This window comes from Columba livia, chromosome 11 (assembly GCF_036013475.1).
Source record: "Columba livia isolate bColLiv1 breed racing homer chromosome 11, bColLiv1.pat.W.v2, whole genome shotgun sequence".
NCBI lineage: Eukaryota > Metazoa > Chordata > Aves > Columbiformes > Columbidae > Columba > Columba livia.
Window position 1 is genome coordinate 21,878,160 of NC_088612.1, and position 13,553 is coordinate 21,891,712.

General features: G+C 43.1%; 1 pseudogene; it reads left to right on the plus strand.

Moving 5' to 3' along the window:
- Positions 1-6,171: 6,171 nt before the first annotated feature.
- Positions 6,172-11,381, plus strand: LOC135580527 (olfactory receptor 12D1-like; annotated as a pseudogene).
- The last annotated feature ends 2,172 nt before the right edge of the window (positions 11,382-13,553 follow it).

Here is a 13,553-nt window from a genome sequence, read left to right on the forward strand (position 1 = left end):
ACAGCAAATGGGTGGAAGTATTTAAATTTTCACTTGCTCCCAGTAGGATCAAATCTCCAGACAGCAACTTCTTAGAATGATGAGGTCATGTGTTAAGTGATCTTTTTTTTTAATATCTTTGGGCTCTATAAATGTGCAGTATGTTTTATGACATACTAGCAATGTAAGTATAGTATAAGTTTCATTCCACATGTTCAGAATTGCATGAGTAAGTGAAACAATGGTTAACAGAAATAATAGGGTGTTCTTTTTTTGTTATGAATGTAGAGCATTGTAATATGATTATGTATTACATGGCCCTAAATACAGTAAGTAATACAATAACAATTGTAGCTATATTTTCGTGTCTCATTTTCTTTATGCTGCTTGTCCACTTTATTCTGGAAATCATATATTTCTTTTGGTAGATGTTTGCTGGTCATCTGAAGCACTCTCCATGAGGGTGTGGTAACTCCATGTAAGACACAAATGAAAAATTAGGTGATGTGAATTCAAGACTGAGGTATTTAACACTTAATCAGCTCTGTAAAGCCTGGGTTTGCATCCTGAAAAATCTAGGAAGACAAGTCAAGCAAGTGGAAGAAGTTGTACCAGTGCAGTTGGGAAATGCCACAGAGGAGCCATTAATATTCTCCTGTTGCAAAGAGGGTTGAGTTGAGCCCCGACTCCCTGACCATGCACTGTATGCAGCAGGATCTCATCTTGCTGCTGCTCTGTCATGAGTGATGTGGCCTTCTCATTTCTGTGAATTCTCTCATTGTCTCATCTGTGTGAACGGAAATGTCTTTATCCGTGTGTGGTGACATGGCTTTGGGCGGCTGCCAGGCTCCCACGCAGCCGCTCGCTCACTCCCCCTCCTGGACAGGACAGGACAGGACGGGGGAGAAAACAAGATGAAAAGTTTCCAACTCAGGGAGATCACTTACAAATTGCCATCACGAGCAATTCACACTGACCCTAATAAATGCTCAAGACACATTACTTTAACACAATCCTAAAATGAATTTCGCCCTGCTCTTTTTGCTTTTCCTTCAGTACAACTGCCTGTTACAGTTTTTGCTCATTTGTCAAAAAAAAAAACAAACCAAAACAAAAAACACCAAAACCAAACCCAAACAAATAAACCAAACAAATAAACCCTCCAGTTTCCTTTCATATTGAGATGATTTTGGTTTCTGTTGCAACAGATGTGAATGCTTGCTCCATCCTCCTCCTCTGAGCCTCAAGCGCTCCTGGGCTCCGCCTGCCTCTTCAGAGCATTCCTGCAGTGTGTGGTATGTGTGCGTGTTTTGCATGGCTGAAGGGATTTTTCATCAGCCACACAGGTATATTCTCTGAAGCATCAATCTGCCAGTTTGCATGGTGAAAGTGCATGAGATAATTAAGAATTCTTATTTTTCAAAGTTCATGCCCTGTTTGAGCATGCAATAGACTCAGTTATGAAAGCCAAAGCTGAAATGGAATTGAATCTGGCCAGGGATGTCAAAGACAGCAAGAAAGGCTTCTGTAAGTACATAGGTGACAAAAGGCAGACAAAGGAAAATGTGGGCCCATTGCTGAATGAGTTGGGGGACCTGGTGACACAGGATATAGAAAAGGTGGATGTATCGTATGCCCGCTTGTCCTTGGTGTTTACTAGCAAGACCAGGCTTCAGGAATCCCAGACCCTAGATATCAGGGGCAGAGTCTGGAGCATGGATGGCATATCCTCGGTGAAAGAAGATCACGGCAGGGAATACTTGACATACATAAGTCCACGAACCCTGACGGGATGCTCCCATGAGTGCTGAGGGAGCTGGCTGATGTCATCATGGGGCCACTCTGCATAATCTTTGTATGGTCACTGTGACTGGGGGAGATGTCTGAGGACCAAAAGAATGGAAATGTCACCCCTGTCTTTGAAAAGGGCAAGAAGGAGGACATGGAGAACTACAGGCTGCCCAGCTTCCCTTTGGTGTCTGGGAAGGTGATGGAGGAACTCATGAGGTGAACCTTTTCCAAGCTGTTGTGGCTTAACCCCAGTGAGCAATCAAAACCATGACAGCTGCTCACTCAGTTGTTGAGGGTTAAGATTGCGGGGTGACAATAAAACCCTGGCAGATGTATTGTTAACCCCCTCTCCCCCCCACTTCCCCCTTTTTGCCCCTCCCTCTCTCCCCCTTCCCACTCAGGACAGGTGATTGAGAGGGAAAGAAGGACAGAGAGAAGAGAGTTGGAAAAAATAACAACGTTTTACTAATGCTACTAATAAGAATAGAGAAAATAATACAAAATATACAAAACCAATCTTGAAAGTCTCAGCAACTGCAGAGCCGGCAACCAAAGTCCTGGATCGGACTCTGCAGCCAATCGGAGCTGGATTCAGTCTCTCACTAGGCCTCAGTTTGCAGGAACGACTAGCAAGGTCCTCTCCTAATGTTGGCCATAAGGAAAGAGGGAAAAGGGACGAGATCCTCGTGATCTCCCACTTTTATATGAAGTATGCTCGTGAATGGAATGTTATACACAGTTGTTCAGTTTCTTGGTCACTTGTTTCTCGTCGCCCCTCTCATGAGATGTGCATCCGTGCTTATCAATAAGTTTGCATTCTGTTGCTAGGTTTACCAAAACATGTGTCTGGTTCTCCAGGAAAATGCAGTTAATATGAAGGCTTTAGCTGACAGGCAAAATTCACTAAAAGAGAAACTTGTTTTTAACAAAACCAGGACATCAGTCCACCTGTCTTCCCTCTCGAAAGAGAGGAGAGAAGCAAAAGGGAAAGGGGAAACTCATGGATTGGCATAAAAACAGCATAATAAAATAACAAAATAAACTAATATACTCTTACTGCTATTAATTATAATGTGTCTAAAATAAAAATGAGATGGAAATCCTCTGTGAGTTTTTCTTCAACTGATTCATCAGTGAATAGAAAGGAAGGGCCCTCTAGCCAGAGGAAGACTCCATGCTGACGCCCTTTTTGTTGCTGTTGGAAGGGAGGGCAGCCTGTAAATGACAAAGTGCTGTTTCTGCACAGCTTCAAAGCACAACCCTGTGTTATTTACACCTGCTGGCCTAACATGGTAATTCCTGAAAGTCATGTGACTCTGACTTAACTTGTAAAGAACCAACATCACCTTCAATGCCCTAAGAAAATGATAAATTACAAGCACCTCCAGACACCAATCATCATGTACGAAGTATTTTCTGAGACAACTGGGATGGCACTGGGAAGTGCCTCTATTTTTCTGTCTTTTATAGAGGCAGTCTAGGTGTTAGACTATAGGTGTAGCCATATGGTTTAGACCATATGGAGTGTCCCAGTTGGGCTCTAAATAACATCACAAAGTTATAAGGGATCATCTTAAGTTCTGTGCCACATCCATCATCCTAGGATACCTTATCTTGTCAAGAATTGTACTACAGATCAAAGTTACCTTATCTTGTCAAGAATTGCACTACAGATCAAAGTTTACACAACAGTATCCAGTCCCTGTGCTGAAGACAGATAAGTTTGGAGATCTCAGTGTGGGGTTGAGTACAGACTGTGGAGCTTTCACTAAGCAGAAAGATACACTGGAAATCCTCTTTTTTCTCTTTAGTATTTATACATTGTAACAAGTCATAAATTGGGACTTATCTGTTGGCCAAAAAGTTATCTACATCTATCAGGCTTCACCTATAAGAGACGTTTGGCACCCATGTTCCTGACTTTTTCACTATTGTTTAGTTTAGCATGGTATGAAGAATTCAATTCAGCTCTTCTATCCATTTATCGTAATCCTGTCATTTAGATTTCCCATCTTTTTTACACTTCTTCTTTTTTTCTTTTGCAAAGTGGTAGGCAATGCATGTGTTCTACCTTGTGTATACTCTTGGTTTGGGGATCCATTATATATTGGCATGATGGTTTGAGGATCCATTATATATTTATTGTAACTAGAATATCCCTCTTCTGAAATACTGGTGTCATACAGAGAATTCTTTCCCCTCACCCCTGAATTCATAGCACTACTTTTTGGCAAACAGTTAGAGAATAGGGTTACAACCTGTATATCCTGTTTCTGAGGTTTTTTAGCTTTACCTTTCATACCTAACTACATGCACCACTATTTGTGTTGATACCATCTTTCACTAACAGCTGCATCCTGTACTACTTGTAAAAATCTGGAAATCATTTAATTTCTCAAGCAGACTACTTCCTCTCCTTTCACCTCCGTTCCCCTCTTCTCCTTCCTTACCTCTCTTCTCCTCTCTTAGCAGTATCCTTCAGGTCTTACCAGTGAAGTTCAAGTCACAGCACTCAGTCTCACCTGTAAGGCCTGTCTGTCAGCCTCAGCTATTTTCAGTGGCATGTAGCTGCGAGTACGCGGCTGAGGAAAACATGCAGGCTGACTCAATGTGAGTGATAAAGCATGATTCAACTTTATTGCCCGAAATAGCGCATATTTATACCAAACGCAATAATTATGCATACTTGTCTCTACCTAATAGGCTTAGCACTAAAAAGGTTACATTTACTTACTCCACCTACTTGGGTTTAGTTAACTATGCACATTCCGCATTTCTCTGACCCTTATCTCTTCAAGAACAATCCGCATTCCTCTGACCCTTATCTCTTCAGGAACAGACCCCATTCCTCTGACCCTTATCTCTTCAAGGATATGCAGACCCTGCCTTAGTCAGTACTTTTCCATTTCCCCCTTCACCACGGCCTAATATTCAAGCTAACTAAGGCCTACTTATGTCAACTAAAATGGGCTCTGCTCGTACAGTTGCTCAGTGGACTCATGTCCACGGTCCCTGAGTCAATCCCTGACATGTAGCCCCTCTGGATCCCACTGCTAGTGGGATTCTAAGTGGAAAAGGACCATAAAGACCTGGCCCACTGTTCACAAATGGCCTGTGGAGTTATCGCATGCATGTAACCCACCAACCTTTATCCTGTCCACCCCTATTTTCTCTCACTTGACAGGAACAGGATTACCCCAGTTCTTCCAGTTGCCGATGTAATGACATAGACAGGCGGATCGAGTGCACCCTCAGCAAATTTGCAGATGACACCAAGCTGAGAGGTGCACATGACATGCTGAGGGACGAAATTCCATCCAGAGGGACCTGGACAAGCTCAAGAAGTGGGCCCATGTGAACCTCATGAGGTTTAACAAGGCCAAGTGCAAGGTCCTGCATCTGGGTTGCAGAAACCCACGGTATCACTACAGGCTGGGGATGAAGGCATTGAGAGCAGCCCTGAGGAAAAGACCTTGGGGGTACTGGGGTATGAAAGGTGACACACAAGGCACCAATGTGCGTTTGCAGCCCGGACCAATTATATCTTGCGTTGCATCAAAAGCAGCATGGCCAGCAGGTCAATGGAGGTGATTCTGCACTCTGGTGAGAACTCCATGCAGTGCTGCATCCAGCTCTGGAGCCCTCAGCACAGAAAAGATGTGGACCCGTTGGAGAGGGGCCAGAGGAGCCACAGAAATGATGAGAGGGATGGAGCACCTCTCCTGTGAGGAAAGGCTTGGAGAGTTTAGGGTGTTCAGCCTGGAGACAGTTCCAGTGAGACCTTATTGTGGCCTTTCAGTACCTAAAGGGGCCAATAAGAAAGACAGGGATAGACTTTTTAGCAGAACCCTTTGCGATTCAACAAGGGGTGATAGTTTTAAACTAGAGGAGAAGAGATTCAGGCTGGACATGAGGAAGACATTTTTTACTGTGAGGGTGGTGAGAGCCTGGTTGGCCAGAGAGGTGGTGGATGCCCCATACCTGGAAACATCTCAGGCCAGGCTGGACGGTGCTCTGAGCAACCTGAGCTGGTGAAGATGTCCCTGCTCATGGCAGGGGTGGCACTGGGGGAGCTGGTAAGGTCCCTTCAACCCAAACTGCTCTGTGATTCTATGATTCCATGCTGGTAGACATGAAAACCTCCATCTAGGTTTGAAGGAGGCACTTGTGCCTTTACCTCTTGCTTCCTAGGACCCTCAGCATTGTCAGTGTATTTGCGTACTACAGTGTCTCTTTGAAGCTCTGTGTGGTGGTTTGACTGAAAATGAGTTATTTTTCTCCATGCAGTTAGAAACCTTTCTTTTTCAGTCTTTTTCTTTCTTTTTCTTTCTTTTTCAGTCGTTGTTTGAATTTAGTTTGAGAACAAGAGAAATCGCTCCAGGACAGAGTTACAGTTTTTAATTGCTCTGGTCTGTGAGTCAAGGACGTTCTGAGCTCTGCCTACAGGTGTGAGGTGACTAGTAAGGGGGGCATATGTCATTCTGCCATTTTGCATAGGCTTCTGACTCTTTCTGTTTTTTTTCTCTTTTCTCTCTCCGGGATTGCCTCTTCTGGACCAGGGTGCTGCTTCCTGGGACAGGCTTCTCAGTGCAGATGGAGTCTGCAAGTAATTACACTATCTTTTATTTTATATTCTGTTTCTATTCTAAATACATATATTTACTAGTAGTGTATTAATGTTTTGTTATTTTATTAAACTGTGTTTATCTCAGTCCAAGTTTCTCCTTTCCCTTTGAATTCTCTCCTGGGTTTCTGCAGGGATTCATCTTTTTTTGGAAGGAGGACTGGGGGTTGGTTGGTTTGGTTGATTTTAGGAACATTTTTGTTATAAGTTAATCTCTGTGGGAAACTTCTTTTTTTCTTTTCTGTTTTCTAGGGGGTCATCTACTCATTATGTTCATGCAACAATTTGTTGCTCTGCAACTCACCATTGATTCACAAATCTCCTCTCAGGAGACTGATGAAAGCAATAGGAAATTTTATTCCCACAAGGTGTTGATATTTTGCATGTTATGGACATGAAAAAAAGACTTTGTCCTCCTCTAACTAGGTCATCAGAGATTTCTGGTAGCATTTGCAAAGCTTCCTCCATGCATCCTACCTGAATAACTAGAAGCCCCTGAGAACTCATAGTAGTCATTGTCATCACAGTTGCAGTATTGATCTCTCAGATACAAGAATGCCAAGGAGATACCACAGAAATAAAGACAATAGAAATTCTCTTAATTCCATAAAATACATTGTTTTGTCCTCAGCTTTGCTTTCTGGCTCTCAATCAAAGGGTCCTACTGCAATGAGAAAAGTGCTGATTGATAGTGAAGTGAGGATTGTGAAGAACTAATTATTTTATATTATGCGATTTATATAGCTGGAAAAATAGGAAAACTCAGCATGAAAAATCTTGTCTTTGCATTTGTATTTAAGGAACAGTCTTAAAAACAAAGACTGGGAGAACTATTTTCTTTGGAACTGATGCACTCATCAGTTAATCAGAGAAAATATTAATCAGCATCTGGGAAACAGAAAGGAAGTGTTTAGAGAGAGAAGAAAAACAGATGTTCAGAAGGAAGAGAGGAAAGGGATTAGATCACCTGTGGTTGTCTGAGAAAAACAGGCAGAACCAGAGGAGGTAGTGGAACACACCTGAAGGAAATGCACTCTTTCTGCAGATGCATTTCAATGAGGAGGGCTTTGGAGCCTAAAGGTGGCAAATCACACGGAAGAAACCGAAGCATTAGTATTGCACAGAGAATGACATCTCTAACTCTTGCAGTGCAGGTGACACACTAAAATGTTGATAAGGCCGTAATATTATCAAATCTAATGTTTCCAATAGAGCTTGTTCAAAGATCAGACTAAAAGTATTTTCAGAGGAATATGGTCCGTGCACTCATATGTGTATAAATTACCTTTAGGTTATGTGCTTGTGTTCTTATATTGTGAAATCAGTTTAGATGTTCTGTGTTTGTTTCCTGTTTTCATGCTGAAAAACAAAGCTAAGGAAGTATGAGAAAAAAAGTGATTGGGCTGGACATCTCTCATAACGTCTTTCAAAAGTCACCTATTTTCAATAGAGGTATATAGTATGACAGAATAGATAAGACTGTGAAATGTATCTATATATGTGTTCTAACCTCTTTTCAAGACATACGTTTGAAGCAATTATGTTTTCATTAGTTGGATTCATCAATCTTAATCATCACTGCCTTGAACATACAGAAAAAACTACTCATTTTGTAGGATTTGCAGTGTCTGTTGTAAGCTAGAAATAGCTGTGCCTGCCTGCTCTAGTAAAATAACGTCAGGACTTTGTTCTTTGTTCTATAGGAAAAAAAAACGTGAAAGCAAGTGTGTACTCATCTGCATTTCAGAAGACGAACGATGGTGACAGAACTGACCGTGTTGTCTCAGTGGGCAGTATGACCGACTTTCAGTGGGATGAGCCCGTTCGTCTGGAACTTCCACCAAGTAAATCGTCTCTTGCAAGTTCAGTCTTGCTCCATCACAGTATTGTGGGAGATGACATCTTGGCTTTTGTCTCATTCATCTGCTGCTGAGCAACCTAGAGACATTCTTTAGGCAAAGTATACATTCCAGTAGCAAAACCAGTTTGTGATAATAAGCTCTTTCTTTATTCTCATCAGCATCCGTAAGAAATGCTGATGACTGTATGGTACCTTGGGGCACCTTCTCCTGGCTGTTGATACAAAATTGGAACGTGTGCAATTTTTCAGATCTCAGAACTGTCTGGAAGAGATGGTAACCATTAGAAATGTGAAAGATGAAATTGGCCTAATGAAATGTAGGGACAATAGTGGAAAGAAAGCATCAGAGTGATTTACATGATGAGTTAGAATTCATTGACGAGTTCACAGGTTTTAGCAGGAAGTTACAGATGAGCACAATTGAAATATGAATGTGGCTGAGGGTGAGGAAGCAGTCCTTTTTTACATCTTACATATTCTACTGTTAGGGATAGGTGGAATGCTTTATTTTAATATTCTCTTCTCTGTAATATTTTACTCTTTTATTGGTTCCAGACAGAAAGAAGAACTACATGAAATTTATTTTTGTACATGTTAATTTCTGAAGTTTGTACGCACCTTTTGTGTTTGGTTACGTGTGTTTCGTTTTGCTCTTTTCTGCATACGTCTGCATGAAAATTGCAGACAAAGAAATCATTTTTTTAATGCTATCACTACTCACAACTGTGGAACCTTGACATTTTGTTTTTGCTTCTTATTGTTCTAGCAGTGATGAACCAGACAGAGCTCAGCGAGTTCATTCTCTTGGGTCTCACTGATATCCAGGGGCTGCAGCATTTTTAATTTGTTTTCTTCCTGTTGCTCTACTTGACCAGTCTTCTGGGAAATGGTGCCATTGTGACCATGGTGATAGCTGAGCCCCGTCTTCACACACCAATGTACTTCTTCCTGGGGAACCTGTCCTGCCTTGACATCATCTACTCCACAGTCACTGGTCCCAAGATGTTGACTGGCCTTCTCTTTGGGCACCAGCCCATCTCTTTTGGTGGGTGATTGGCCCAGCTTCACTTCTGCCACTTCCTGGGCAGTACTGAGGTTGTGCTACTGGCCACCATGGCCTATGACCGTTACGTGGCCATCTGCAATCCTTTGCACTACACCCTTGTCATGAGCCCTCAGACTTGTCTGCTGTTGGCTGCAGCCAGCTGGTCCATTGGTTTTGTGCATGCCATGATACACTCAGTCATGACCTCTCAGCTGACTTTCTGTGGCCACAACCACATTCATCACTTCTTCTGTGACATCAAGCCACTGTTGAATTTGGCTTGCAGTAGTACCAGCCTCAGAATGACCCTCCTCAATGTCATTGCCACATCTGTTGCTCTAGGCCCCTTTGCCCTCACAGTCCTCTCCTACCTCTACATCATCTGCTTCATCTTCCATAAAGTCCAGTCCCAGGAAGGAAGATGGAAGTCCTTCTCCACCTGTGCCTCCCACCTCCCTGTTGTGGCACTGTTGTACATACCAGTGCTCTTCAATTACACACCACCCTCCTCAGGAAGCTCCCTTCAAAGGGATGTGCAAGTGTCTCTCCTGTACAGTGCTGTCACCCCAGCTCTGAACCCCTTGATCTACACTCTTAGGAACCAGGACATGAGATCTGCCCTGAAAAAAATGCTAGGGAAAAATTCATGTTCCTGGAGGAATGTGACTAAAACAAGGACAAGGCTCAGAATGTAGTTTACTCCACCTCTCCTGTTTCTAAGGAGAAAGCTCAGAAGGACACTGTATTGCAAGAGACTTCAAAACAACTGATTCTCTCATATATAATTTAACACAATTACAAGTTAATTGTGTAGGTCTAAATCAGGGGAGATATTCAAGGGCTTGGTGCTTCTTCCATCATATTTAGTTGCCACGTATATGGTAGCGTAAGTGGTCTCCGACTTCCAGTACAGAAGCATTTGTGTCTCTTGCAGGACTTGAGGCAGAGCTGACAGCCCCATGCAGGTGTCCTGGATGATCTAAGATAAGGCATGATTACTTGATGGCTCTGTTTAGGCAACTGAATGACCCTCTGGTCATTCAGAGCTCCTGTATAGCTGAAGAGAGCATGTGGTACATTTTGGTGGGCATAACTTGAGCATGATATTGTCAACATTTGACTTGAGTCAGCCCACTGGAGGGATGTGTTTCTTTCCTTTAAGTAGAAGGGGAACCTTACTCATGAACCTAGGTGTAAAATTTAAACATAAAAATGGATGGGAGCTTCACCTCCATGAGCTTCAGTAGCATGGCTTAACTTGCCTACATTTACATACTTAAACATTTTTATGTGCCTGGCTACTTTTCCAGACCTGAAGTACAGTGAATGATTAAACAATTGGTATTTACATGGACTACTACAGACTTGTTAAACGTCCTCGAGTATTGTACCCTGACTTTGCCAGTGAATCCAAAACCGAACACATTTTTTGCGGGTCCTTTGTCACACTTCATGCTTTTGCATTAAGGACGGTTCTAAGAGCACTAGATAACTACTTATACTTGGGCACCAGATCCCAACATTAATGTGGAGTGCAGCAGTTTATAAGTGCTTCATTTTGTGGTGCTGTGTGTCTTTACACAGACATGCAGCACCTTCAGTCTTAGCCTGGACTGCAGTTCCATATGGAGTTTGATGCAAAGAACTGCTGTGTCTTCCTTTTGGATTAATGAGAACAGAATAAAGGTGTACTCTGATCTGTCCACATAATGGCCTAGATGTAGAGAACGGAGTGAAACTCCTGGCTACAGGTGCAATTTCTGCAGGTAGTGCTGTGCATTGGCACTCTAGAGATTGTAGGAAGATTTTACCCTTTCCAGCATGACAATTCAGGTCCACACAATAGCATTAAGCATGGGATAGTGAGGCATTTAAAACAATAGTAGCTGTAAGAGCACAAATGTGACTTGGCTTCCTATGAAAAGGTGTCTCTAGGCATCATATGAGAGATTTGTGTGTTCTCCACTCGATGTTCTAGAAAGATGCAGGAATCCTGTTTCATATGTTGCAATCCTGTGGAACACGCAAGGTAGCAATGTAAGATGTGAACAGACTCCTGAATGCTGGCAACAGACCCTGAAGAAACCCATGGCTATACCTAGCTAAGCATCTAATTTCCATCAGGGTACAAATACCTCAGTGTAAGAGCTTGTTGCCACTTGAGAGGCAGCACACAGGAGATGGAAACAAATCAGGGATTTAGAAATTACATAGCAGGGAGTTAGAAGCACTTTCCGGCAATTTAGTTATCGAGTTAGGAAAGCCAAAGCTCAGGTAGAGTTTAGAGCAACAAAGGACATTGATGGCAACAAGAGCTTCTACTGCTTCCTTATTAGCCCTGGAGGTGAAAGGGAAAAATATTGGTGCCCAAGTAATCTTTTCCTCCATTCTACCAGTTGAATGAAAGAGGGAATCCAGAAATAGACCCATAATGCACATTAAATTCTGGCTTCGAGTCTGGTGCCGTCGTGAGGGTTTTGGCTGTTATGTCAATGAGACCTTCTTTTATGACTAGAATCTGCTAGGGAGGGATGTAATCCACCTGTCTAGAAGAGGGAAGGGAATCTTTGGCAGTAGGCTGGCCAACTTGGTGAAGCAGGCTTTACACCGAAGGACTTGTGGGGCAGGGTCCAAAGTGGTGATGCTCACGCCATCACATCCAACTGGGGAATAAGCCAGGCCAACCATAGCAGTGACAAATATTCCTTAGCTGCCTCCCAAGATGAGAACCAGAAGGTCAACCACCTCAACTGTATGTATGGCTATTGTGGATCCTTCTGCACCCCTCATGGGAAAACATGCTCGGGTACTTGTCTGAAGTGCCTGTGCACCAACATGCATAGCATGGGGAAAAAATAGGAAGAATTAGAGATCTATGTGCCATTGCAGGGCCATTATCTCATTGCTATTATGGAGACATTGTGGGACAGCTCATACGACTGGAATATTGTCACAGAAGGCTCTGTACTTTTTGGAAAGATAGGCCAACAAGGTGAGGTGGAGGAGTTGCACTTTATGTGAGAGAGCAACTCCAATGTATTGAACTCTGTCTAGTGGGGGAATGATGAACGAGTTGAGTCCTTATGGGTAAAAATTAAGAGAAAAGGGGCAAGGGGGAAATTCTCAGCCATACTGCTGTATCCCAGCAGAACAGCCCCGTGTCTTGGAAGCTCTGCTGTGCAACCAGGGGTTGATCATAGTAGCACAGAGGCAGGTGCTTTCCTGTCTCTGTAATGCAGGGTCACAGGTAACAGCCTCTACTCTGGTCCTTTGTTCCCTGCTTTTCCTGGGCAGACTCTCCATCCCTGGTGCTCCCCACTTTCTTTCCGAGGCATCCCAGATGAGGATTAGTGAGAAATGCTGGTACAGCATCAGGGTCTGTATGACTTGGACAACACCCACTGAGACCAGTGTATTCTTCCTGCTGAGATGGCTCTAGGCTGGGCTCAGGAGCAAGGAGACAGGGATTTTTGGACCAAACCAGAGCTCAACCTGTTGCTGCTGGTTGCACCTGGCAAGAAAAGCATGATGTTATGTCAGGGTAAAGATGAGGATCAGGAATGCCATGGTGGGGCCAAGGCATGTGCTGTATTTCATGAAACCAGGTTTGCCATTTGAGGGCACAGTGGGAGGATGACTGTTCTTTATATAATGTCTCATAGTCACACTGGAGTGAATTGTCCTCCATTTTTTCCATTTCTTCAGAGATGTCTTCAGCTGTCTGGTCAGCTGTGGGATTGCATTCACTTCAGAGGGAATGCTGCTATGTACAAGGCCTGTGTTCAGAGCATGATGTTATTTCATCTACAGCACATTTCCTGACAACAGATCCTGGTATGCACTGTAACTTGGTTTGAAATACTCTGTTTAACCATCAAGACTGTGTATCTTGGAGACCCTATGTCCCCAGCACCTGTGCAGAGCCACTGACCTACCTTGTCCAGAGACCTCCTGAAGTTTACTAGAAGTGGCTGTAACAATGTTCTTGTTAATTAAAAACTGAGACACCTCATTTCTCTTGCAACGTATAGCCCGTGAGCCAAGGGAAACACAAGGAGTCTCTCACAACTAGACTTCACATCAAGAATGTGAAGCTTCTCAAGTCTATGCTTACAGGGTTGCTCAAAGCAAAAAAAAACAAACGTATGGAGGCTTTAGGTTGGCACAGTGTTTTCAGACTCCCACTCTGTTATTCCTTCCAATTCAGGACATTCTATGATTCTGTGATGAGCAGTGCTACAAGAAGATGCAGT